Source organism: Eubalaena glacialis, chromosome 14, assembly GCF_028564815.1.
Source record: "Eubalaena glacialis isolate mEubGla1 chromosome 14, mEubGla1.1.hap2.+ XY, whole genome shotgun sequence".
Lineage (NCBI taxonomy): Eukaryota > Metazoa > Chordata > Mammalia > Artiodactyla > Balaenidae > Eubalaena > Eubalaena glacialis.
Genome location: NC_083729.1, coordinates 91,536,550 through 91,560,459, shown reverse-complemented (window position 1 = coordinate 91,560,459; position 23,910 = coordinate 91,536,550). Strand labels below are relative to the sequence as shown.

At 43.8% G+C, this 23,910-nt stretch overlaps 1 long non-coding RNA gene across 1 annotated transcript; it reads left to right on the top strand.

Annotated features, from left to right (window-relative positions):
• The first annotated feature begins 885 nt into the window (after positions 1-885).
• On the top strand, positions 886-23,041 carry LOC133104701 (uncharacterized). The gene is made up of 15 exons (XR_009703693.1): positions 886-988; positions 1,762-1,866; positions 3,764-3,847; positions 4,181-4,391; positions 7,315-7,488; positions 7,616-7,810; positions 9,993-10,080; positions 12,091-12,119; positions 14,342-14,524; positions 16,499-16,678; positions 19,536-19,646; positions 20,684-20,823; positions 21,303-21,475; positions 21,963-22,159; positions 22,684-23,041. It is a non-coding gene; the product is annotated as an uncharacterized LOC133104701 (long non-coding RNA).
• Positions 23,042-23,910: the final 869 nt, after the last annotated feature.

Here is a 23,910-nt window from a genome sequence, read left to right as displayed (position 1 = left end):
GCTCTTTGCCAGTTGTATCTGTTCAGATAGAGAAGATTATGCTGTGGTAGAAAAAAAACATCAAAATCTCAGTGGCTTTACAGCAACAAGTCTGTTTCTTTGTTTTTTTTTAATTAAAAAAATTTTTTTATTGAAATATAGTACAATGTTGTGTTAGTTTCAGGTGTATAGCAAAGCGATTCAGTTATTTATATATATGTATGTATGTATGTATGTATGTATGTATGTATGTATGTGTGTGTATTGCAAGTCTGTTTCTTGATTCCATGTCTTGTCTGTTGTGGGCTGGAAGACGTATCCGCCAGCTGTAGACATTTAGGGACTCAGGGTGCTGAGGCCCTTCTCTGTACCTGGTCCCCCACGTGCCACAGCAGGGGGAAGGGGACCTGGTGAAGCTAGCTTTGGCTTCTGCAGCTTCTGCCCAGAAGAGCCACCTGTCACTCCTAACATCTCATTGGTCAAAAAAGTCATGTGACCATGCCTGATTTCAAAGTAGTTGGGGCCATTCAACCCTACTCTGAGCCTCGAAGGAGGGGAAGAGAAATATAAATAAACCGCCTCCGACGACCTCATCCTCGATTACACAGATCTACACAGGGAAGGGATTTCTCTATATTTATTGTAATTAGCACTGCCGGTGTGCATTTCTCTGCCCCAGACATTTTCGAGCCTTGCTAAAAAAGTGTCACGTGTCTCCACAACAGTCTCCATGCATTGACTGTTCTGCATCCTTGGACTCTTATGATACTTTGGAATGCTTTCAGTAACCATGATTAGAATGAAAATAATAGTGAAAAATAAAAAGTCACCCACAGAGAGAAATACACCTCTTAATCAGTTGCTTAAACTCCACTTCTTTTCTTTCTTTTGAAAGTGCCTTTCAGGTCTTTATCAAAGAACATCTTTGTGATCAGATTAATCAACAATTGATGGGTGAGGAAGCTAAGACTCAGAGAAGATAGGTAGAGACCTTTCAAGTCTCTGATATGTGAGTTCAAGTGTTTAATTCATTTTCTGGGATTTGACTAATCACCACCACCACCCTCACCACCACCATCCTCACTACCATCTCCATCACCACCACCACCCTCACCACCATCTCCATCACCACCACCACCCTCACCATCACCACCATCACCATCACCAACATCTCCATCACCACCATCACCACCATCACCCTCACTGCCATCTCCATCACCACCACCACCCTCACTACCATCACCCTCACCACCATCACCATCACCACCACCACCCTCACACCACCATCCTCACTACCATCTCCATCACCACCACCACCCTCACCACCATCTCCATCACCACCATCACCATCACCACCACCATCCTCACTACCATCTCCATCACCACCACCACCCTCACCATCACCACCATCTCCATCACCACCATCACCACCATCACCCTCACTGCCATCTCCATCACCACCACCACCCTCACCACCACCACCCTCACCACCATCACTAGTACCACCATCTATCATTATAAACACACATTTGTGTGACCCATATAATGTTTCTCTTCACAGCATCATGGGAGCCATAACATTGGTAAGATTTTTAGTAATTTTGGTTTTTTTTTCTACACATTGCCTAATCTAGGAATTAAAAGGTCATGGAAGAAAGTGACAGCTCAGAACTGTCTTCGGGACTGAGTTTGGATTAAGCCTATCTGTTACCCTCTTCAATTTGCATTTTTCTTTTCTTTTCATTTTCTTCCTGTGGTACTTTCCTCCTTGAAACTTGAAAGAGAACCAGAGCTAAAAAATGACGTGCTCCATGGCCTCCAGGTCCCAGGAAAGGGCTGTATTACTGCAGCACTGACTTTAAGTCCTTTACCACAGCCATCACTCAGGTATGTCCTTTTAAAGTGCACAGGTGTGGGGAATTCCCTGGAGGTCCAGTGGTGAGGACTCCGCCCTTCAATTGCCGAGGACCTGAGTTTGATCCCTGGTCGAGGGACTAAGATCCCACAAGCCACGTGGGGTGCAGCCAAAAATAAATAAATAAGTAAAGTGCACAGGTGTGGCTCTGATTTCCAAAGCTGAGGCTATTTTTCCTGCCATACTCTGCTCAGCAACCAGCAGGGGAAGCTAGAAGGACCAGTCCAAAGGAAAGTGGCACAATTACCCAGTGAATCAGAATGATTTAGCAGAATCATTGCAGTTGGAAGGTTTTACTTCATGAGTTTGCCTATCTGCTCTGATTTGGGTGTGATGCTCTGGGCCTCTGGGAATAGTGTTCGGAGTGGGCTTTCTTTGGAGGTGATTCCATTGCCCACTGAGCCGAGGAGATCAACGTTCTGTCGTAGCCTCTGGCTTATGTGGGAAAGATGGCATCTTTGACCCTTGCCCGTGGCCTATGATTTGTGTCTTTAAACACCGTTGCTGGCTGAGGTAATGGTGGAGAGTAGAAGGAATCTGGCCCAAAGCTAAAGCCCTAGAGCTTTACCCGCCCCCGCCTCCCACCCCCCCCAAATATTAACAAAACAAGGATGTTATTAAATTACCAATCCTGGCTCCAATTGAACATATGCCAAGAATTCCATGCTTCCACCTCACATAATACGTTTTATTTTTCTTTTGGGGATTTGTTTTCTGAATCAGTTTACTTCTTTGTGGCCCAATAATCACCAAATGGAATTCTCTCCATCTTTCATCCTTCATCATTAGGAAAAAAACACAGTATCATTTTCTGGCAAGAAATAAATATCTCAAAATGAAAGACAATATTTAGTGACCAAAAAAAAAAAAAAAAAGAATCCCTCGAGAGTACTATTTTTTCTGATGAATCAGAACTGGAAGTGATTAAGGGCTCAGTACATTAAAACAATGAGCACTCGTGTTCATTCCTCCATTTTCATAAGAAAATCAAACATCCTCTTTTATGTAAGTGGGGGGCTACTTAACAAATCTTTTAAGTGAGCCATAGATAAGTGCATTGGCATGGTTTGAGGAAATGCATAGAGGAAATTAAAAATATTTATTTTATTGAACTAATATTCCCTGCTGGAGATTAAAGTAGCAAATCGAGCCCACAACTGTAAGACAGATACTATTCAGCAACTGAGTGTCTATTTATTTGGTCCCTAACTATCAACTTGAACTTGAGTAGAAGTTTTAAATTGTACCTTACTAAATGCTTATAAGAGTGTTCCTTGAATATAAAATTGGGTTGTTTCAGATTGTATTTTCATAAAAATATACTTAGTCTGATTTTATTTGGATTGGTGGATTTTTAAAAAATGTGTTCGGAATTGAAATTTCTGAGAATCTTTAGGGTGACTAAAATTTTGGTATGGTGTAGAGAATTATGATTTTAAGATCATGTGTTGTGATCATGCCAGTTTGGAAAGTTCCTTATGCCATTTTATAATGTATTTCATAAGGAAATATTTTTAAAGGCATTATTTAGAAATCAGGACTAGCTATTTTCATTTCAGGCTGCTACCTCTTAGCTGTTTGAATCAGAGCATACTAGTTAAACTTGGCTGTGGCCAGTTTGATCATCAGTATCTTTTTCATGGATGTACAACTATAGTTGTAGTACAACTTAATTTTTATTTTAGATTTATAAAGGAAAGGCTATTTGGAATGGAGATGTAAGCACTGAGACAGGAGGCAGATAGTAGCTACAGTATTTAAGTTCCAATGAGTAGTTACTATGTTCCAATCGACTAAAGAATTTTGTGTCCAATATCACGTGGAGACACTTACTATTTTGCAGTAACTATAATTATCATCATTTTACAGGTGAGGAAACTGACAACTCAAAGAAGATACTAACTTTCCCGCCCACCGCCTCTCCTCCAAGCTGGCAGGCTCCCGAGAGGCCAGGTTGGTTTTCTCCACTGGAGGCTGGGATGCTGTGGGGTTTCCCTTGCAGTGGGCAGAGACCTGGGTAAAGATGGTCTTCAAGCTCCTGGGGCAAAAGGTGATAAGTGCAAAATGCAAGGCTGGCTTCCCATCCTCTCTCCCTTCATAGAAATTCTCCTGTACGACGTCCATGCATCTTCAAGCAGGCTTTTCCATGGAAGAGCTCACGTGGGCACGCGTTCAATTCAAGTCCCAGTGTGCTTTCCCCCAGGGGCTCTTTCACAAGATTACAAAGACTGGGAAACTCGCCCATGATTATTAATATTTAAAAAAAGTTATTCTGGCTTCTTTCAGGGCCATATCAGTTTCAAAGATCGCTGTCAGGGTGCGAGCAACTGAAGTTGAAATGGCCGGAAAGCGGAAACTTTTCTTCAGAGTTGTACAGTCGGTGGAATATTCATAGAAGTGTAATGTGACACAGGATGCCGAGTCGGTGTCGAAACTTTGTTCCAAACCATATTTGCTATTTGTAAAACTGGTCCCTCAGGGGCCAGCTACGGATAAGGTAAGGGGTGGAGGGGCGGGCTGGCTGCCCAGTGACTGAGACGGGGCTGTAGGAGGGGCTTCTGGCCACAGGAATCAGGGTTCTCGGGAGCGGGGAGAGATCTGGGGTCCAGCCTTTCCCACACTGGGAGGACCACCTCTGCCTCAGGTAGGGACACCTTTCCTTCATGGTGCCACGTGAGTTTTGTGCCTGAGTTTGAAACGTGAACTTTGGAGGAATTGATACAGAATCATTGTGCAGTTTTGCTCGTGGGGAAGTGACACCATTTGCTTTTTCCTTGAAAGTCTCCTGGTCAGGATGTTGATTAAAAAAAATATGGCGCCATGGATCCTGATGGGTGTCATCTCTCGATGCTGAAAGTATATTTTAAAACGAACCAAAGGTATCATCTACTGATGACCCAAATTTCCTTTCAAGAATTAACAAATCCCTCTCGTTTTTTTTCCCCCCTAGGAACTCTATGCATCTGTAGTTAATCTAAGAATTAACATTTAGCAAATTACTGCCTCAGTGCCTTAAATGAGGTATGTGCCTGGTGGCTCTGTTGATTAGAGCCCCGTGCTAATGAGGTCACGGGTTCAGTCCCCAGGAGGGCTGGTTCACTTCTCCATGGTCCCCCTCTGGACCCTGGCCACGCCTCCAGAGGAACACTGGTCACACGTGGCCTTCTGGGGAAGAATCAACACAAATTCTTCACGATTTGTGGGAGAAGACAACTCAGAGCAGATGCCTTGAGTTAACCTGGAATATGGCAGTGATCCCATGAGGTGACTAAATGGTACCCTAGGAGGCTGCAAAGACGTTCTACAGACTGTGCCAGTACTACGCTTCCTGGGGTGGCTTCCGTGCTGGGAAAGCTGGCTTTGATGTGTGTGTGGGACTCTGTCCTGCAAGGAAAGGGGAGTGTTTTCTAGAAACAGTGAGAGGCGGGGTGCCTATTCAAGAGGCAGAGTCAGGGGGATGCTTTAGGGGAATTTGGTTGCATTTTCATTGATCGCTTATTCAAAAGATGGATCATTTGGGGCCTGCCAATTAGTGTCTGTCGTCATGCACCCCCTGGGACCACTTTTCCTGCGGTCAGGCCACGCCACCGACTTGTCTCAAGCTGGCAGTAGACCCAGGAGTGAAGAGCTTTCAGGGCCTGGGGGATTCTCACACTCACGCATCCTCTCCATTTTTCACTCCCAGAAACCACTTTTTCAGGTCCAGGTTCAGTTCTGAAGCTAAATCTCAGCCAAGCATGACTGGATACATTGGTATCCTCTGAGGTCGTTTTTTTGGGTTTAGGGAAGGATAATGCCTAGTGACCTCCAGCTCTGCCTGGTGACATTCCTGGTTGAAACCAGCACCCTCGCTGGCTTGCTCCTATTTACCAAGAATACATTCTCCACCTCTCTTCTAAAAAATTTTTTTTAAAAATAATTTTGGTCACTAGCAGGATGCTTTGTATGTAGTAGGAGTTCAGTAAATATTTGTCGAATGAGTGAGTGGATGAAAGAATCAAATGTAGAATTGGTTCCATTTAGAAAAAGGCAGTGTTTTTAATTTTATCATTTTATTGCTTTTCTCTTTACAAAATTCTGTGTGGTTATTAAAAATAATTCAGAAAATGGAGATGAGCAGAACTTAAGAAAATAAAAATCACCTGTAATGCCATCACTTGGAGATAGCCTTTCTTGACATTTTGGGGTGTGTTATATTTATATCTATATGCATATCTATTATATATATGGGACTCAGACAATGTGTATTATTGTGTAATTTTTTAAAACTTATATCCAGAATCTTTGCATGATATTATATATTCTTCTGTGTTATTATTTTAATTTTTTCAGAGCATTTTATTCTATGACTTGACTTCAACTTAGTCGCATATTAAAACATCCCTGTAGCTTAAACTTTCTACATAGCTTTATTTCCTTGGGATAAATTCCTACAAGAGGAATTGCATGGTTCCATGGTTTTCTAATTCACTATATGTTGGCAAGTTACCGGTTAGAGCAGTGCCGCCAATACGTACTCCTACCTGCGATCGGTTCGTGTCTGGCCACACTCCTCCTTTGTTGAACAGTGTGTTGTCATTCTTATATTTGCTAATCCGTAGGCAAAAAGTATATCCAAGTTCTTCTACTTTGCATTTCTTTTTTTAAAATTTATTTTTATTTTTTGTTTTTTTTTTACTCTATTGCACTCTTTTATATTTTAAAAATTAATTAACAATTTTATTTTTTATTTTTTGGCTGCATTGGGTCTTCGTTGCTATGCGTCGGCTTTCTCTAGTTGCGGCGAGCAGGGGCTACTCTCCGTTACGGTGCACGGGCTTCTCATTGTGGTGGCTTCTCTTGCTGTGGAGCACAGGCTCTAGGTGCGTGGGCTTCAGTAGTTGCAGCATGCGGGCTCAATAGTTGCAGCACACGGGCCCTAGAGCATGCGGGCTTCAGTAGTTGTGGTGCACGGGCTCAGTAATTGTGGCTCGTGGGCTCTAGAGCGCAGGCTCAGTAGTTGTGGCGCACGGGCTTAGTTGCTCTGCGGCATGTGGGATCTTCCCGGACCAGGGATCAAACCTGTGTCCCCTGCGTTGGCAGGCGGATTCTTAACCATGTGCCACCAGGGAAGTCCCTATTTTTTTTTTTTTTTTTTTACGGTAGGTACTTGTTGGTTATCTATTTTAAATATAGCAGTGTGTACATGTCAATCCCAACTCCCATAGTGAAACTGAGTATTTTTTCATGTGGCCATTTTAACATCTTCTTTGCAAATTTCCTGTTAATGTTTTTGAAAACCCACATATTTGGGGGGCCAATATACGTACCCCTCTCTACTTCATGGACTATTGTAAGAATTAGTTGAAATAACCTATCTGAATATGTTTGAAACCGACACAGCAATACACAAATGTGTTGACCACGTTTATGACCTGTAGGGTGAGGGTCAGAAGGAATGGCCATCTGGAGACAAACGGGCTGAGTCAGTGGTACCCATTGAAGGCTTGGGCAGCTCTGCCTGACGACGTATGGGGAGAGGCACCTGTGAGAAAGGGAAAGGGGCCTTGACCTAGAGATTTGTTACTGAGAGAAGGCCACCGGAAATAGACAAGGTCAGTGGCAATACAGGGGCTGGTAGCTCAAAATGTTGTTTCAGTTGTTACAACTAGTATATGGTACTTCTCTAATTTGAAAATGATCCCATAAAGAAAAAAACAATTAAGACACTCCACCCTGCAGCAGGGTCGGCAATTCATGAGGCGACAGGAGCTGAGTTCTGGGCTGTCATGGATGCCCGTGCTGACTTGGACAGTGCAGCCCCAGGGAGCCCCTGAGAGTCATACCTGGACCCTGCAGGACGCCGAGCTCAAGGCCATCTCGCACTCAGATGACGGGGAAGTCGTGCCTCCTTGGCAAGCAGGACCCTGTGAACAGGTAAGACATTTCCCTGGCTGGAAGTAAACACAGGCCGTCCTTCCAGATCCAGTGTGCATCACTGCCTGGCAGGGAGAAGGCAGGGCTTAAGTGCAGTGGGAAGAACTTGAGTTTGTGCAGGAGGAGAAATGAGAGCTTTTCTTCTTCAGTTCAAGGGCTGCCACTGCAGCCGATGATAGAAAGCTATCTGACTGGGGTTTTATGTTATTTTACACCAGGTAAAGCTGCTTTGAGGCAACACTGTTTCCTGGGACAGGGCCTGTGCTAGGGCCTGGGGACAAAGTTGGGGACAGACTGTGATAATCTCTGGCTTTCCGGAGTCTCAGCTGGGTTGGGGACATGGACGGTACATGAGGGACCAAGCAAACAGGGAGAGCGTGGTCCATGGTAATGATGCTCCAAAGGAAACGGAAATGGGCAAGGATCAGGGCTGGGCCATTTTGGATTTGGAGGCAATGCAAGATCTTTCTGGGGAGAGCACATTTAAACCGAATTAAGAATGAGGAGACGGGCCAGCAGGTGAAGAAAGGCAGACCCAGGAGGGAGGAGGCGTCTCAGCCGTTCCACAGGGTGACAGCAGAGCCGTGAGCCGGTCAGGATGAGGTCTGAGAGGCCAGCAGGCATCAGATCACACCTGGCCTCATTCGTGCTTCATGTTTAGAAGTTTGATTTTACCCTAAGCGCAAAGGCAAGGTAAAGTGTGCTTAGAAATCCAACATCATAACGCCTTGCTGAAGCCTCAACTCAGCGTGTGTAAAGATTTGTTGAGTGAGCTCAAAATAAATAAACAAGTTGATGTTCTGTGCTTGGAAAACATCCTGTTTTATTTTATTCTATTTTTAAACTTTGGTTTTGGCTTCTATTACGTGAAAAATCACTCCCATTTAGATTTATTTTTGTTAAAAGACCAAGCTTACAGGGATGAGAATTAAAAGTCTGATGTTGAGAAACGTGCCTGAAATGCAAGGAAAGGTTGATGAGACAGTGTCTCCACAGCCTGGATCGTGTGGAGCGCTTTCAGAAACCATCACCCGTTGTGCAGGTGAGGCGGCAGCTCAGAGACGTGAAAAAAGGCTTGGCAAGGCCACAACCTTGTGTGAGGTCCCTGGAACGTGTGCCTCTGCTCTGGTGAACTTTCCGTGAGCCCAGGGCAAATGGTGGCCACCATGGCCTCATGGAGTTGCTTGGGCTCCTTTCTGTGGCCTCTGGGGCTCTTGCTGTAGGAGTTTGTGGAAACAGGAAGGATATGGGATGATCATGGGGGGTTCTCGTTACTCCGTGGGGCACTGGGGGCCCGTGTCTGCTCATCAGGTAGACTAGAGACTCGGCCCCCTAGCCTCCCTCTCTGACCACCAAGCGTCCACCTCTGAGACCTAATCAGGGCTCCCACATCTTGAGGCTGGGGAGGTGCCCAAGGAGATCAGTGGAATTCCGCCTTTCTCCTCCCATCCCAACACTTAAAAATATGGGCTGTGATGATTTTGGACGTGCCACCTCTCTACACATTGGCATCTGGGTCCTCTGTCCTCCTGGAGCCCTTGCCGGTCCTCCTCGTCCTCCTTGAACTTGTCTCCAAGGAAGTCTGCTGTGATCACTAGCATCACCCCTATTATCTGAGGTCCACTGAGGTGCGTCAGGGTTTTGGGACGCACACGTGGCACTCAGCCCAGCTACTGTAGATCTGCAGCCACCTTGGGTTTCGCCTTTCCTGGCAGGATCCCACTGGGAACTCTCTGGGACAAAACATTTCTTTTGCAATTTAATCGTCAGCAGGTGGGATACGCTATTCCCTGCCTGAGCTTGAATTGAAGGAACCCATAATCTTCGAGCTCCAGCTCTTGAGAAGAATGGCAGCTGCTGGAAGATGTGAACTTGACATTTGAAATTGGCCGACACCTGGGAGTTAGTGTGAGGTAGAAAAACAAACAAGGGCTGTGGGGTTGGGTAGATGCAGGTTCCAGACCAGCTCTGCACTTCCTGTCGTGCGGCTCTGGAGTAACGACTTGTATGGTCTCTGTGAGGCCCATTTTTCCATCTTTAGAATGGGGGTAGTATAGTCTACTGCATAATATTTCGGTGAGGATGAAAAGAAGAGAATGAAAATATCTGTCACACAAGAGATGCTCAAGAGACATTAGCTCTTATGTTCCTTTACCGTCAATAATGTCATGACTCCTTCCAGAAACAGAACATCCTTCATAATAGAATCCGACCCAGTTTTTGGCTGATGGGACATCCAAAAGGACATAGGTGCCTTTGTTTGGTTTGTGGTAAGTTGACTTTGCACTTTAAAAGGGAAAAAAGGGAAATGTGTAGTCCCTCAAACAATGACCCCTTTTAAAGCCTACGTTGGACTCCGATTTCAAAGAATATTCTTATTAACATAGTTCCTTATAAATGGAGCGCCACTCATCAAATATTTATAAAGAGTAGCCTGAGAAGCCAGTGTAGCGCTTGGCAAGCCTGGGGACATTTCCCACATGCTCTGTGGGATGGCGTAGGTAGGGGACACCCTTTAATTTTGTGACATGATTTGGGGGCTCCAGCGCAAGCTGGTCTTGGCATGGTTTCTCCCAGTTCAGGGCCCCTTCAGGCCTCGCAGGCAACTCCCTTTGAAGTCCACGGGAGCTCTTTGAATGGAAAACATACACAACGGGGTGCTGATGCAAATAGGAATCAGGCCTGATGTACGTGGGGAATAAAGGTGCTTCTCCACCCAAATATTAGCTCTTTAGCCAGGAAACTATGGTTTGATCATTAAATAAAAGAGCCCCTCCCTGCCGCCCAAACCCCACAATCTACCACCAGAGCTCCACCATCCATTTGCTCAGGAAATGATAAACCTGCTAGTTACCTGAGAGTTTTAAGTAAGCAACAGATACAGACAGTGCAGGGCTGGTTTTGCTTTAAACATATCAATAAAATAAGCATTCTCAATTCCAGGGCAACTTGCTCAACGATAAAAAAAACGAAGCATCACTATCTTTTGAAATATCACTCATCAAGTGTGATCATTTGGAAAAATATCTCTATTAGAGACAGTTAGAGATGTTTTTTGGTTGAAAATGCAGTTGCCAATGGAGTGCAAAACTGCAATTTGTAGACAGGTTAAGTAAATTAAATCACTCACTGTCTTTTTTTTTTTTTTTCTTTTCTTTTTCCTTTTCCAATGGCTTTAAAAGTTAAAGGTAATTTGCAAAGAAAATGCTCAGTTGAATTGGTTTGTAATATCTGTTAATGATCTTTAAAAAAATCCACTTATTCACAATCCTGTCCCTGAGGGAATAGCAGTGTGTTATCAGAAAAATCTCTAAAGTCTGAAATGTCATTAGCTAGTGATTTCTTTGAAGTAAAAAGCCCTGAAAAAATAAATTATATAAGGTATACAAGTGCGCAGGACAATCACTTTGATGAATAATATCTGTGTTTTTCGTGCCGCAAAATACAACAATTGAGATCCAAGCTGCTAAATTACAGAGCTGTCTTTTGAATTACGTCCATGTAGGCACATCTGCTCTGTTTATTTCACACGTATACTGAGTTCTTCCGTATATTTATAGATTGTTGATGTAAAAACAGTAGTGCTAGGAACAATTTTGATTCTATTCCTTGTGTTTACCTTTTGGAAATACAAGGTGTTGCCTAAATATAGGCCTACAGGTGTTCCATCCAGGATGAAAACAATGGCCTGTTTCAGTGCAGCAGCCTGGATCCCAGAGCCAGGTGCCGGGAACGGAGGTGCAAACGCCAGGCAGCGCCTGGATGGTTCACTATTAGATAACAGAGCTGTGAAATACTACGCCAAAGGGAAAATTTCCTTCCTGACCCCAGCTGGCTATCGGTTTTTGCCTGGAAGCAGGGGCGTCTTTGTAATATAATATTAGTCAGTGTAGCTGCTGATGCTGTTTTGGCTGCTATAAATAGCTAATCTTTTTTTTTTTTTGAGGGAGGAGTTGGATTTTACTAAACCATTGGCTAGAGGTTAATTATACATTTCATAAGAAAGTATTTCCTTGCAGCCAGCCTAAATTTGTTACCTTTTAATCCTGCTTTACATAAGAAGGCTGGAAATATGGGAGTCTCCCCAAGGTCCTTCATTATTGCCATTATTTTATACATTGGGTCTTTAATCGTTTTTTCCTCATACATTCCTTACCTCTTCGCTAAACTGCAGAGGGTCCCAGTTTTATTCATTTTTCCTCAAGAAAAGACATTCTCTTCTTCCCGGCCCAGCTGACCTCTAATTATATGTGTGGTTCTTCCCATTTTCTGCTCAGTAGCTGACATCAAGAGAGCAAACTGAACCCAGGTAAGAGCAAACCACTGATTGATTTTAATAAAGATATTCTATACTATTTTCTGTGTTAGTCCCTCCCTTTGCTTCACCTAAGAAGTAAACGTTTGAAACTTTTTTGAAGCTTTATTAGGGTTCCACATATGGAAGCTTGCAGAGAACAGAAGCACGTGACTCAATGTGTTATCCTGGAGGGAACACACCCCTGTAACCACCCTCGGGATAAGAAAGGCAACATAGCTATCCCTGATTGCTCCTGTGATGGGACCCCTCCTTCCTCCTCAAAGATAACCACCATCCTTATTTCTGACCTCATAGAATTTTTTTTCTTCTTTAGGGGGGGACATCATATAAATGGAATCATATGGTAGCTGTTCTTTTGTGTCTGGCTTCCTTCTTTCAACACTATGTTTGTGAGCTGTATCTATGTTGTTGGGTGTAATTACAGTATTTTTTCCCTGTTGTATTTCCTTCCATTGTATCGGTTACACAGCACAGTTTACCCGTTCTACTCCTGATGAACGTTTGAGTTGTTTCAGTTTTAGGCTATTTCAGAGAGGGTGGCTGTAAGCTTTCTTGTGCACGTCTTTGGTGCGTGTGTGGGTGTGTGCATTTCTGTTGGGTGTGTAGACCAAAGGGGGACTTACCACGTTGCAGGGCACAGCTGTGATTGGCTTTAATAATGTCAGTTTTCCAAAGAGGTTGTGTCAGTTTCCACTCCCACCAGCAGTGGGAGAGACTTATGCTGCTCTACATCCTCGTTAACATCTGGTTCTCTTGGTCTTTTTGATTTTGGTCGTTCTGGTGGTATGTAATTGAGTCTCATTGTGGTTTTAATTTGATTTCCTGGATTATTAATGAGTTGAGAATCTTATCATGAACATTGGCTATTTGGGTATTTTGTGAACGGGTTTCCGAGTGTCCTGCTAGTTTTCCGATTGTATTGTTCATCTCTTTTACTGATTTGTAGGCGATATATATTCTGGATATGATCCTTTTTTGGTTATATATATTGCAAATATCATATACCACCATGAGCTTGACTTTTCACTTACTTTATGGTGTCTTTGGATGAGAGGAAGATTTTAATTGTAGTGTAGTCTAACTTACCAATACTTTCCTTTATAGTTAGTGCTTCCTATGCCCTACTTAAGAGAGCTTTGCTTACCCCGATGCCATGAAAGTGTTCTTTTATATTATCTTCTGGAAGCTTTATTGTTTCACCTTTCACATTTACATCTGTAATCCACATGGTGTTGACTTTTGTATATGGTGTGAGGCTGGGATCAAGTTTGTTTTTCCTCCATCATATCTACTTACCTTACACCATTAATAAAAAAGACTTCCTTTCCCCAGTGCTCTGAAGTGACACTTTTGTCATAAATTAAGTACTCATTTATAGACTGATCATATGACTTTTTCCCCTTTATTCTGTTAATGTGGTGAATTATTCAATAGGTTTGTGAATGTCAAACCAACCTTGCATTTCTGGACTAAACTGAATTTGTTTATGATATATTATTTATTTCATGTATTATTGCATGTTTTGATAATTTTTACAATATGTATGGATGAAATTTACCTGTAATTTTACTTTAGTGTAATGTCCTTGCCAGGTGTGTTATCAAGGTTTAGCTGGCCCATAAAAGGAGTTGAGAAGTGTCTTCTTTACAGACTTTAAAAAACTTAAAACATAAATGAATCTGATCTAATATAGTGATTAAAAATATACATAGTTTGTCCTAAGTATATTAGTCAGGGTTCTCCAGAGAAACAGAACCAATAGAATAGACATAGACGTATATATGATCTACTATAGGAATTGGCTAGCACAATTATAGAGACCAGGAAGTCGCTTGATCTGCTGTCTGCAAACTGGGGACCAGGAAGGCTGGTGGTGTAACCCAGTCCAAGTCCGAAGGCCTGAGAATTGTGGGGTTGGGGGCTGAAGGATGAGCAATGGTGTAAGTCCTGGCTGGATTCTTTTCTAATTGAAGCAGAGTTGATTTATGATATTATATTAGTTTCAGGTGTATAGTATAGTGATTCAGTACTTTTACAGATTATATTCCATTAAAAGTTATTACAAGATAATGGAATACACCTGTGCTCTACACCTGGTTGGATTCTGAAGGCCTGAGAACTGGGAGCTCCTATGTCCAAGGGCAGGAGAAGATGGGCATCCCAGCTCAAGCAGAGAGAAATTCACCCTTCCTCTGCCTTTCTGTTCTATCCAGGCCTTCAGTGGATTGGATGGTGCCCACCGCAGTGGTGAGGGTGATCTTCTTTACTCCATCCACCCATCCAAATGCTGATCTCCTCCAGAAATACCCTCACAGACATGCCCAGAAATAATGTTTCACCAGCTGCCTGGGCATTCCTTAGCCCAGTCGAGCTGACATGTAAAATCAACCGTCACAGTAAGTATTTATTCATCACAATTATCTTTCATTCCAAGCTTCTGTATATTTTACATTAGACTTTCAGCAGGAAACTGGTTTTGTGTGAGTTTTGCCTGGGAAGGTAAATAGAAGTTAGATGATCTAGGAGTTTTCATGTGGCTCTCGGCAGTAAGCTCGTGTGCCCAAGGCTGAACTGTGTCACTGTGTCTCAATCCCAAGACCCATGATCAAGGTCCATCCTGGGTTTAAAGGAGAACCTATAAGATGAGAACTTTCTGGACGTATGATAAGCATTCAGATAAAACACCTGATCCCAGTGAGAATCTTCAAAGCCAATTTCATCTCCTCCTTTTGACCCTTCAGTCACTGTTCCACTGAGTTTTTTTTTTTTAATCTCCTTCAATACTGTATATCTCATAGCTCACCCATCTTTCCATGCCTTCTTGCTGTGGTCCTCCGGACTGTGGCACTTCTAGAACACCTAGCCTTCATTTCATCCTCTTCTCAGCCATGCAAGTGCTCGCTCCAAAATGGACAGCTGGCCACCTTAGCCCTTGTTGACAACTCCTTGATGGCTTTACAAGGTGAAGTGCAGGCTCATGAACACATACACGGTGCCCCCACTGGCTGGGCTCTTCCTTCCTCCTCGGCCTGCATCCCCCTCCAGCATCTCCAGCTGCCTGCGGTTACTGGTGTGCGCTGTGGGGTTTTGTGTGTGCTGCTCTTTCAAATCCCAGGCATAGGCTGTCCAGGGCTTCCTCCTGGATAATGCATTCTTTGATAATCAGCTCAGGCCAGAACCCTTGACTCCTCGCAGCTGGGGCTGCGTGGCCAGCTTCTAATTTCCGTGGTTAGATGGTGAACTCTTTGCAGGCAGGGTCCAGGTCTCAGCCTGGTAGCCAACAGGTGCTCAGTAAACATTTGTAGCTTCAAACAGAAGGGACAACACTGACTAGTTGACTAGCTTGCATTTCATTTCATCTCTTTTTGGAAGCCTGAGATGGACTAAGATGGCCCAAATACCGTGAGGTAGGGAGGTAGGAAGGCCAAGGCTATGGAAAGGCCGCAGATACCATCTCCTCCTGTATGACTGAATTCAGTTCAAATGGTTAAAACTCTCTTACGTGGCATTCGCTTTTTGTAGAATGGATTAGCAGCAAGGATTTTCTATAAAGATAGATTTTTCCGGAGTAACAAATATGAACCATTTACTCTAAGAATGTAAATGAAAAAAAAATAATCCTACTTAAAAGGCAACTGACTGAGATCCTTCCCCTTTTCTCTTATTAATAAAAGAGTTTACACAGAAACTCTATAAGAAATTGTGTAAGAGATTCACAAGGATCATTAAAGTCCCTACTAGACATTTACTTTCACTTTGTGAAATTGGCTATACTCTCCAAATGGTATCACATAAAAATGGACTTTCTGGGGCTCTTCTATATGAATGGGTTTTAGCTGCACAGTGGTGCCATTCATTTTATTTGGCCCATTTATTGCAAGTACATTCTAAATTTGGCCTTAATTATTTTTCCTTTCACAAAAATATTTTGTGGGATCTTTTTGAACCCTGACTACTTCCTTCTTGTCCCTTAAAACAGAATCCAGGAGTGTTATTTTTGTTCTCTTCTAATTAAAATAATTGCTTGGTTCCTTTTAACTAGATTCATGCAGTTATTAGCCTAATACATGGATGGGTGCCATGGGGTGCTTGAGAGACAGAATGAAAAGTGATCGTGTAGCTTCACATGAAAAAGGTTCTGTGGTGACAAGGAGCATTTTTCCCTTTCAGCCGGCGTTTTATAAGGGCCTTTAGTAAACCTGGCCCCCCATCCCCTTACTAAAAGACGATTAAGCGAAAGAATAGTTCTATTTTCTTTATTAGGTATACAGCCAACCCGGTACAATTTGAAGAGGGGCACTTGATATTGCTGGGTATGGCACAAAGACCTGGGGTCTGGTTTTAATTTCTGCCCCTGCTTTGTCTTCCAGAATAACTGCGTTTGAAGGGTAAAAGCCCCATGTCTCCTCGGCCAGTGGGTGTTTATCAGAGGACAGTGGAAAAGAGGGACAAAAATGCCTGGATATAACATTAAGAGTTGGCAGGACCCGGCCTCTAAAAGGAAGTGTTAAAACAATGTTTTTGACATCAAGGCTCTTCTCAAAGTTGATGTAAGTCCTGGGGTTTGTCAAAGGCCCATGGGCTACATCTGACCTGTTGCCTGTCTTTGTACGTTAAGATTTATGGGGCCATAGCCATACCCATTTGTGTATGTGCTGTCTACGGCTGCTTTTGGACCGAGATGTGGAGCAGTGGTGACAAAGACTCTATGGTCTACAAAACCTAAAAGGTTTACTATATGGTTCTTTGCAGGAAAAGTTTGCTGACTCTTGATATAGCGTATCCAATTCACTGAGTATCTGCTTGACATCTACTCCGTACTGAAAAATGTGTTTATAGGAATTTTAATTGTGGTCCTCTTTTGATGAGATGCTGAGGGCCTTTGGTGATGTGCTTTTGTCATGGGTGATCAGTATAGGTGTATAGGTAGCAGGAAGTGAGAAGGATTTGGCCCAAGAAGTCATGGTTTGAGAAAAGGTTCTGCCATGATTGTCTTGGTGGCAGGTCATGGATCACGGCTGGGCTCTTCCTTTGTCTGCTACCTGGAGGAGAAGGTGTTGATGGCTTGGAGTGCACCTTTATTAGTGACTTAAAGGTCACCTTAATAAAAGAAACATCTATGGTCAATAGGTGGACTCCTGCTGCCAGGCCAAAAGATGGGCCCCCTCTGTGCCAGTTGGTTGCGAGGGTCAAGTAGAGAGAGTCCAAGTGTTTTCTAAGCCACGAGGCGCTGTATTTGTGGCATAGATATTATCCATAAAACATTGGATAAGTGTTATTTCTCTTTGGCATGTGAGAAAATGAGACTTAGCCTATCAAAGATTTAATAAGCCAGTAGAAGCACTGGAAGCTGGGTCTCCTGGTTCTAATCAGTGTGCTTTTCAGTGCCCATATGCTTCTGTACGTCATGTTTCTTTCCACGGTTTCAGAAATACTCAGTTCTTTAGCTCCTTCTCCTCCCTCCCTCCCTCCCTCCCTTCCCTCCTTCCTTCACTATTCAACAATATTTATGAGTCTGCTATGAACTGGAAAAAGAGCTGAATTTTTCAGGGAGAGTGATGACTACTTAAAGAAGAGTTGGAAGACTCTTAAAATAATTTTGTTCTTGGACCCCTATGGCTGAAGTCCAGAAGTATATAGATTTCCTCATGGTTTCTCCTGAGCTGCCCAAGGAGCTGGCCCTTATTTTTGATATGAAGAAAGAGGGTAGATGGGATGGGAAAGGGAGAGTAATCCTGTCACTCAACAAAATGTTGCCGGAGACATTGTTTTGGATAGTGTGTGTGTGTGTGTGTGAATGTGTGTATGTGTATGTGTATATGTGTGTATGTGTATGTATGTGTGTGTGAACGTGTGTATGTATGTGTGTGTATTTGTGTGTATGTGTGTGTCTGTGTCTGTGTGTGTGTATGTGTATTGTGTGTGTGTATGTACGTGTATATGTGTATGTGTGTAGGTGTGTGTGTGTATGTGTGTGTATATGTGTGTGTATGTGTATTTGTGTGCGGGTGTGTGTATGTGTGTATATATGAGTGTATGTGTGTGTTTATGTGTGTGTATACATGTGTATATGTGTGTATATGTGTGTGTGTGAATGTATGTGTGTGTGTTTGTATATGTGCGTGTGTGGTTGTGTGTATGTGTGTTTATGTGTGTGTATGTGTGTGTGTGTGTGTAACAAGATAGGAAAGAGAAAGAGAGATGGTGAAATGATGATAGCAGATTATACCAGCAACCAAAAGATGGAGATAGTCTAGGTTTAGAAGATTTGAAAGTTAGAATTTTTTACCTAAAGTCCAAGAGAATCCCTATCAGAGACATTTTCAAATATGAATTGTCCAATTAGGCGACATATATGAAACATGCCAGTATGTTGACCATACTGTCCAATACCGTCTTAATCAGATTGTATTCCTTCAATGATGTGTCTTGTAATTTTTGAAATGATGATTATCAAATGTGCCTGGAGGAAGCAGCTTTAACCAAAATATTGAATTTGTTGTGTCCTGGTAGGTGAAGTGAAGGTCTTGAAAGTTCTGTTTTTGGTACTTGTCCTTTTAACAGGGACGTTTGCCAGTATTCCCCTTATAGTCAAATAGTCAATGTCGTTGGCTACTTAACGCTCTTCAGGTAACCTTGAACCTAAGAGTCATATGATTCCTGCAACAAGGGTACCAATGAAGTTGCCTCATCAAAACAAAACAAAATAAAACCTTCCAGCATCTTCCATTGTACGGTTGTCACCGCAAAGACCTCTGGGAAGTACAGTAGAAAATTATGCCTTTTCCTCCTTTTTCTCCCACATCAGTGAGTCACAACCCCGCTGACTGAATTTGGAGATGGGTGTATATGACCCTGCAATTCATCCTTGAAGCTGTGCTACTTCTCTGATATTCCCTGGACCCAGGACGCTCTTGTTTTCAGAAACGCAATTTGTTTCAGCACAAAAAGCATATGCATTGCAGGACTTAACGCTGATACAGATAACACTTTTCCTCTCTAAGAAATTTGTAAGCATTAACCAATTTATTTAACTTTCCTGCCGTGAAGTGAATTTTCTTCCGTTTGCTGTGGGAAAACCCTTCTTTTTCTAATTCTAATCTTTTAGCAGGTATTCGACTGAGACATTGTCCCCACGCTGGAAATGTTTTGTAGAGGGGGAAAGAAATCTCTCAACACAGTGTAAAATTCTACTGAAATAGATGACCTCCATTTCCTCAGTGTCTAAGCCTCTTTTTTTTTTTTTTTTTCTTCTAAGCCTCTTTTTAAGCGATTTAGCAATGCTCCGGAAAAAAGTAAAATCTCATTGAAAACTGTGGGAACTATTATTGTATTACTACTGCTGTTACTACCATTACTGTGTGCAAAGTTCTTAATGATTTATGTGTATAATTTTGTGCTCCCCAGAAAGGAGAGCTTGCGGAAAAGCTCATGTGCTGTCTCTTCAGTGGAGAGTTCAATCCAGGAATAAGATGTGATTAAGAATCTTGAGATGGAGAGTTACCTTGGATTATCTGGGTAGGTCCTAAGTCCAGGTGTAACTGTCTTTATGATAAGGAGGCAGAGACAGAGGCAGATTTGACACACAGAGGAGGAGAAGGCAGTGTGACCAAGAGGCAGAGGCTGGAGTGATGCGGCCACAAGCCAAGGAACGTGGGCATCACCAGGAGCTGCAGGAGGTGAGAAGGGGACCCCCCCCCTCCAGCCTCTGGAGGGGGCACAGCCCCTGCTGACAGCTCCGTGTGGGCCGGCGACTCTGATTGCAGACAGCTGGCCTCCAGAACTGTGAGAGAATACATTCCTGTTGTTTAAGCCACCAAATTTGTGGTAATTTGTTACAGCAGCTGCAGGGCGATAGTGCAGGGACCATCCTCCCAAAGCATGAACTATTAGGTCTCAGGAGAAACTGACCCAGTGGATGAAGGGGAGGAAGAAACGGGAGAGAATGTATCTGCCAGTTCCAACCTCTGATTGTTCAACGGCTTTCCTCAGGGGACATTAATACCCCTTTATTTCCCCCCTTACCTCCGGGTCAAGCATGGTTGGAGACTGAGTTTTGCTGGAGGGTCTCAGGTTTCAGGGTCACAGGGGATCCCCAGGGTGGGAGGGCAGAGGCCAGTAATGGGGAGACAAGAAGAGCCTTCACTGGTTGCAGCCTCTGAAGTCTGTTGCTTGGAAGGTGAACTTTCAGGTAGGGGCAGCCCAGATCAGGGTGTCCAGGTCACCAAGGCATAGCGGGGGTCTGAAGCTGTGATCTCCTGGTCCTCGTCACAGCCCCGTAAGCCAGGTGTGACGGGCCTCCTCCGACGAAGCCCGTTCCCCAAGCTTGAACGCCTTCAGCTTGTGGAGCTCACTGTCACTCAGGGCTGTGCATCTCACCTTCAAATGCAGTAACTGAAATCTCCTCCTTCAGTTGAGTGAAAACCTGCCTTCATGTAGATGCCACGATTGGTTCTAGTTTTACTTCCTGATGCACATAAAGTAGGGCGCACTCTTATACACTAAAGTTCTCACCAAATATCTGAAGACAGTTTTTCTCCGTTTTCTTTTACCAGGCGAAGCACTGCCCGTTTCTTCAACTCTGGAGCTGTGGAGGAGTATTTTTTTGGGACTGGAGGCCACACCCATCCCTTCTCTGGGCGTGTTATCTCCCTCTGTCTCATGGGGAAACTCACACCATGCACTGGAGCTTCAGGTACAGTCTGCTCAAGCACACGGCTGTCTTGTCTCCTTGGTTCTCACATCACTGAGTAGCTAGAGATAGTTGCTATTTTAGGTTTTGACAAACACATCATTTTTAGTTGTACTAAACTCAGCATTGATGAAAATGCCCTTTTGGTAGCCTTGAGTACAGATGCCTATACGGAAGCATATGTTAGTACCAAAGGAGCCCTAAGAGCCCCAAGGCATTAACCAATATGCTAGGGGTGCTACTGTGTGAGACCTGTAGAGGTCAAATGCCACCCCACATCACGACATGAAAATACCCACAGTTTTATACAGAACTGAGGCCCGTCGGTGATGCCTAAAGGTCAGCCACGCCAGCCTGGGGAGCATTCTCAGACAACCTATCCTCCCACCAACCTTCCTCCTCAAAACAACCAACCAGCCAAACCCACTCCTGGAGCATCTTCTGGCCTGGAGGTGGGCATGTTCCTTCTTCTTGTCTCTTAGCAGGAAGCACTGATTTGGCTTCTGTTCCTGGTCCAATCCAAGTCCCAGCATCGTCGGCGAGAGGAAGAGCCGTTGCCATGGACTAAAAGGCCAGTGTGCACGGGCATCCCCTCCACCACCTCTCACGGACGGAGCGGCCCCGCAAGGCAGACATCACAGCCTTCAGTTTACAGGTAACGACATTAAGCTCCGTTCAAGGTAACTTCCCCAAGGTCAGAGAGGAGCACAGCCAAGGTGCAGACTCGGCTCGCCCACGCGGTGGCCAAAATGATTTGAAGTGTAGAAGAGACGGGGCGCCTGGACCACGGCAGGCGGACCCCGCCCGGAGCTGACCCTTCCGAGCCCCCGCAGGAGCTGGGGAGCCCGCAGGTGGCACTAGGTTTCTTAACCTCTGTAGGTTTCCCCTCGGTGACCGGGTCGTCTCATGTCACATACGTGAGAAAACAAGGCCCAGCTGGCCCAGCTTCCGAGGTTCACAAACATGGGAGTTTCTGTGGCCCGACAACTATCTACTAAGTGCCTGCTGGGCCTCCCGGGCCAAACCGGGGCAGGATGGGAGAAGAGAGGCCCTAGCACAGGTCCCATGTAGCTGGAATAAACCTTCCAAAGTGGAACTCCTAAGCGCATCATTTATAATTACACCCCGTTTCTTCTGCTCAGTTCAAACAGTTAACCTGTTGATAGTGGTGAACATCACCTTCTTCCTCATGGCGTCACACCAGCAGATCCCCTCACAGCCCCCCAGGAAAGGGTTCTCACGACAGCTGCTTTCACTGTGCTGCTCAGAAGGGACGCACTTCAGTGAGCTCCCCGCGCCCCCAGGCATTATGCCGAAATCGTATTTCCAGGGGGCAGAGGTAAGTGCCGTGTACCTATCTGATTAAACTGCCCGTTGTTTTAAATCTATTTTCACAGAGACTTACGTCCTCCAGGACACAGGCAGTGACACAGCACATTAAAAATTATATCTGTATCAGTGGTTGCCTCTGCTGTGTTTATGTAGTGCGTGCACGCGTGTGTATGTGCGTGCACGCGTGTGTATGTGCGTGCACGCGTGTGTATGTGCGTGCACGCGTGTGTATGTGCGTGCACGTGTGCGGGCACGTGCTAACCCAGTGGTCTCTTGTTATGAAGGATATGCATTCAATGATTATGAAACAATCGCAGCTTAAAAAAAAGGTTGCATACATACTTGACTGACCAGTTAAAAAATGAGGGAATTCTGTGAAGCACCAAATACGTAAATTACATTAAAAGGAAACAAGGATGCGCTCTTCGCCCAGACTTTTCTGTGTGAATGGTGGACCCTCTACTGTCAGGGGCAGGGCAGCAGCAGGCCTCTCTTCCAGGCCATTTTCCTAATATTTCTGCTTTTCATCAGGGCCTGTGGACCAGGACGGTGGGGATCTCAGCCCTTGCCCACTGCCCACGTTAGAACCTTCATTAATCTGTGAGTTCTTTGCCCCCTCACCTTTACCCAAAGAATAATGCCTCCCCCAGAATTACACAAAAATCAATGGCAAAGTTAATTGAAATCTGGATCTCTTAATGTTTTTCTCTTTCTTAAGTGATTGCTTGGTTTCCAAAGAGTGAGGTTGAACTCAAAGGATGGCTTTAATTGAGCAGGAGTGAATTGGTAAGAGAGAGAAAGCAGAGGTAGATAATTTTCCAAGTGACTGAAAGATAGGGTTTTTTCTTTTTTCTGAAAAATAATGTATTTTGAACTTAAGGAAAATAATATTGTTTCAGTGTTTTAAAAGATGTATTAATGGAAGTTTAAGTTGGAATTTAATAAAAGCTAAAATTTGCAGTAATTCCCTTCTGAACAAATTTTCCTACTATACTTTTCTCCCCAGGGTATCCACATTTTGCCTTTCCTTATACAATTGGCATATTTATCTATATGAACTGTAAGATCATCTTATACTTGATCTTTGAGTTTTTGGATTTTTTTAAAATTAATTTTTATTGGAGTATAGTTGCTTTACAATGTTGTGTTAGTTTCTACTGTACAGCAAAGTGAATCAGCCACACATATACAAATATCCCCTCCCTTCTGGATTTCCTTTCCATTCAGGTCACCACAGAGCACTGAGTAGAGTTCCCTGTGCTATACAGTAGGTTCTCATTAGTTATCTATTTTATATATAGTGTTTCCCTTTAAGATTTCATTTCTTTTCAAGTTTTATGCTGGGGCTTCAGGAATGTTACTGGATGGGAAGAGTGACCAGGGCATTTTCCACGGCCCGGCTTACAGCTCTGCTGGCTCCTTAAAGGGCTGGGGATGCTTTGAAGGAGGTTGACACCTCTTCTCTTTCCTCCCAGGGGACCAGGGAGGGGAAGAGGGAAGCGGGAAAGTGATGGAGGTCACTAACCACTAGAAAGAAGGTGTCCAGCTTATTTATTTTAAGGATTCTTACTTTCCTGATAATTGTAGTGTTTGTATCATAGGTACTTGACCTGTAATTTGGCTTCATCCTGCAATACTTTTTATATTTATAGCAGTCTATAACACACAGAGTAAACGCTATTTCACTGGATTCTCATATCAATTTGCTGAGGCAAAAGGGACCAATATTTTGATCTCTGCTTTGTAGAAGAAGAAACC